The sequence below is a fragment of the Acanthisitta chloris genome, unplaced genomic scaffold (genome assembly GCF_000695815.1).
Source record: "Acanthisitta chloris isolate BGI_N310 unplaced genomic scaffold, ASM69581v1 scaffold35100, whole genome shotgun sequence".
NCBI classification, from domain to species: Eukaryota; Metazoa; Chordata; class Aves; order Passeriformes; family Acanthisittidae; genus Acanthisitta; species Acanthisitta chloris.
Genome location: NW_008653896.1, coordinates 28,878 through 32,043, shown reverse-complemented (window position 1 = coordinate 32,043; position 3,166 = coordinate 28,878). Strand labels below are relative to the sequence as shown.

At 38.2% G+C, this 3,166-nt stretch overlaps 1 long non-coding RNA gene across 1 annotated transcript; it reads right to left on the bottom strand.

Annotated features, from left to right (window-relative positions):
* On the bottom strand, nt 1-1,325 carry LOC103809793. Its single transcript, XR_624798.1, has 2 exons — nt 1,234-1,325; nt 1-221 (listed from the first exon to the last, which is right to left on the bottom strand). It is a non-coding gene; the product is annotated as an uncharacterized LOC103809793 (long non-coding RNA).
* Between the last annotated feature and the right edge of the window lie 1,841 nt (nt 1,326-3,166).

Here is a 3,166-nt window from a genome sequence, read left to right as displayed (position 1 = left end):
GGAAATGCTGAAACAAGGTGGATGCAGTCACAGATACTCCAGTCGCTGCTGATGGAAGACTTCAAAATACACCATAAAAACTGTAAAAAAATTTCACAATTGGGCACATTGGAACTCAGCACTTGTACAGGATGGGACATCTTTAGCAGTTAGTAGATTTCAGGTGATACAAAGACAGGAAAGGACTCTCATGCTTCACGTTCATAGTCTTGATACTCTTCCTAATGAGGAGAGCAGAAATCAGTGCTACTAGTATTTTAGATAAATACATCCTACTCTCACTATTTATTCTAGTCCTGGTGGATTCAATGTCAAAATATTACGGATTCTCATGTGATTAGGATCTTAACATTTATGAGTCTTTTGTCACATTTTCCAGATCCTATACATTACAAGACAGGGCGCTTAGAGGAGAATTAGACTTTTACAGTGATGAACACATAATTCGGCTGATGTTGCCAGAAACTCATGAGGCCACCCACAACAATTCACTTGAAGAGGGAGGAAGGCTGCCTCCAGCCTGACCAACATACCAGTTGCTGCAGATCGTTGTACAAGTCACTAAATCATTTATAGGAGTGTTAAACTATGGACACGTCAGCAGCATCCGTAACTTCAGTGATACTCAAGATGTTAGGCTCAAGTGTGCCTTTAAGTCTTTTACTGGATCATGGCCTAAATTTTTATACCTCTCATTTTCGGTCTAATTATCTGTACTACCATAAAACTGCTACTCCAACTACCAATGCATCATGCCACACATAGTAGTAATATTTCAGACAACTGGCTCATTAAAACAAAATAATTTACTCCCATAATTACCTTAACTTAAGAGTATAATAATGCATTATTGTGTTTTACAAAGCATGATGCATTGGTAAGTGGCCAAGCTATTTAAACAATCTATGAAGACGCAGTTTGTCCTGCATTCCACGTTAAACATACAAAAACCCATAAAAATTTACTGTGGATTACTCAGAAATCCAGGCACAAGTGCTTTGAAACACACACAATATTTTACCATGAAACTTCCTTACTATCAAAAAAGCAATTAATTTTCTGATTCTCAGCACTATACCTCTGGCAGACCTTGGCCAAAGACACTGAGTTTTGGCTGTGCCCTTGCAGCTCACAGCATCAGCCTGTGCCAGACTCATGTAACTCAAGCGCACAACCTCCTCTAGTGCACAACCTTCTCTTACATGCATTGAGCAAATACCGCAATAGATTTACCTCTGGAGGCATTTCATAAGCCTCATTCTCAGGATCCACAGGAACATCTGTATTATTCACCATTCCCTCCTGCAGGAAACCTTCTTCATTCTACATTTAAGAAAAGTGACTGTAACTGCTTGCCTCGTCATTTACGCCAATGCGGGTCTTTCCTCCCCATCGGTGGTTGACTGTTTGGCCTGTCCTTTGGGTTTTGGATGTTGCCAGGGGTTGTGAAAAGCTAGACGATATGACCTCCAGAAAGATCTTCTCCATGTTCCCTTGGAATGACTACTAGCATCTTTCTGAATAGCTGAAGCGCTGAGATCCCATTTCTTTCTTGCCATGGACAGGCCAAAAAGTCAATCTGAACATAAGAACAGTACCACCACCAACTTGCTGAGTTTCTTTGGAAAATATTTTAATCCAACAGAAAATGCTCTGGTCAAGTTATGAGCAAACAAAACCAATTTTTTTTTGCACCTTAAGAAACTGATCTGTGGAACAAAGTCTCACACAAACTGTTTCAATATGACAATAAGTTATGATATTAATTCCTGTTTAACTACCTGGGAGAATACAGTCACAGGTGTGCAAAAGTACTTGTAAAAGCAGGCCAAAATTGGGTAGCATCAAGACACACAAATGAAACAATAAATCAATTATATATTTTTTAACATATGACACTCCATCCTTGCACAAATAATTGGTTATTTTAAAGTTTTAGCCCAGTCACAATACATTTCAAAGTGGCCACAAAAGGCAAAATGACTATAACTTAGATTGTTGCGTGCTGGTTTTTTCCTTCAGTTTAAGAACCTAATTGTAGTGGGAAATGCTTTCTTCCTTCAGTGAGTCATACCTCTACCACTATGCACTATTAGTATATGATACATGGCATTACCTGTTACTCAGCTTCTTGCATTTTTTCTTATAGAAGTACTTCTATTTTATACAGCAATTTTCATAAGAGCCTCTTGGAATTAATGGGATTGCAATCATGTAATGAATAACTTACTAAGATTATTAAAGTAAGATTATTATTGTCCTAGAACTGCAGTGACTATTTACCATCTGAAACAAATACAAAGGAAAAAGCCCTCCACATTTCAGCTGGGCCGATCCCCACTGTGGTTATTACTACAGGTGCTCACAAAGAAGAAACATGCATTTTGCCAGAGTGAAGACTGCTGATATGAAAACAGGCAGAGTACCTCAGTGGAACTATTGTGACTATGATAATTTATACCAGGTGTCAATCTAGACAGAAATACACTAAAACCAATTACAGACACTCAGAAAGAAATGAACTTAAAAAAACCCACTCTGCATACTAGTAGTGTAGACAGAAATACAAAATTAAGGAAGTCACAAACCAGACTAATGAGGTAATTCTTCAAGAAGACAGACGCCTATAGCAAGAGGAATGAATGTGAAGACTAAGTATCTGTGGTTACATGTCCATCTTTGTGTCTATAAATACTTTCTGTTTACAGTAATTTGTGAACTGTTGTAAATTCCATGAAAAACAAATTTCAGTCCAACATAGACTGTGTATATTTTTTCTTTCCTTCCTTTAAAATCCCCCAGTTAGTATTACTTGTAAAGATGAGACTCAGTTCACACTACAACTGGAGCATTTCTGTGAGGTACCAACTTTCCTGAAACTCAGATTCATGTTTATATTAACCACGCTGGTAAAGTACCTAATTAGAGCTGCTGGTATGTTGCTATTTCCTGATAAATGGGGATTATGAGGAGAACCTGCTCATCACCTAGGTCAGACCAGTAGGTCATATGAGTTCTACAGTGATGGACATGTGTATTTATTACAGGTGACTTAAAATAAGAGGTTGCTTAGGGGTTGAGTCAATGTGACATCAGTAACGCATGTAAATGCATCCAGAACACACAGTTCTTTCAGCTTCATCCTTTTCAGCTTCCCAGATCTACG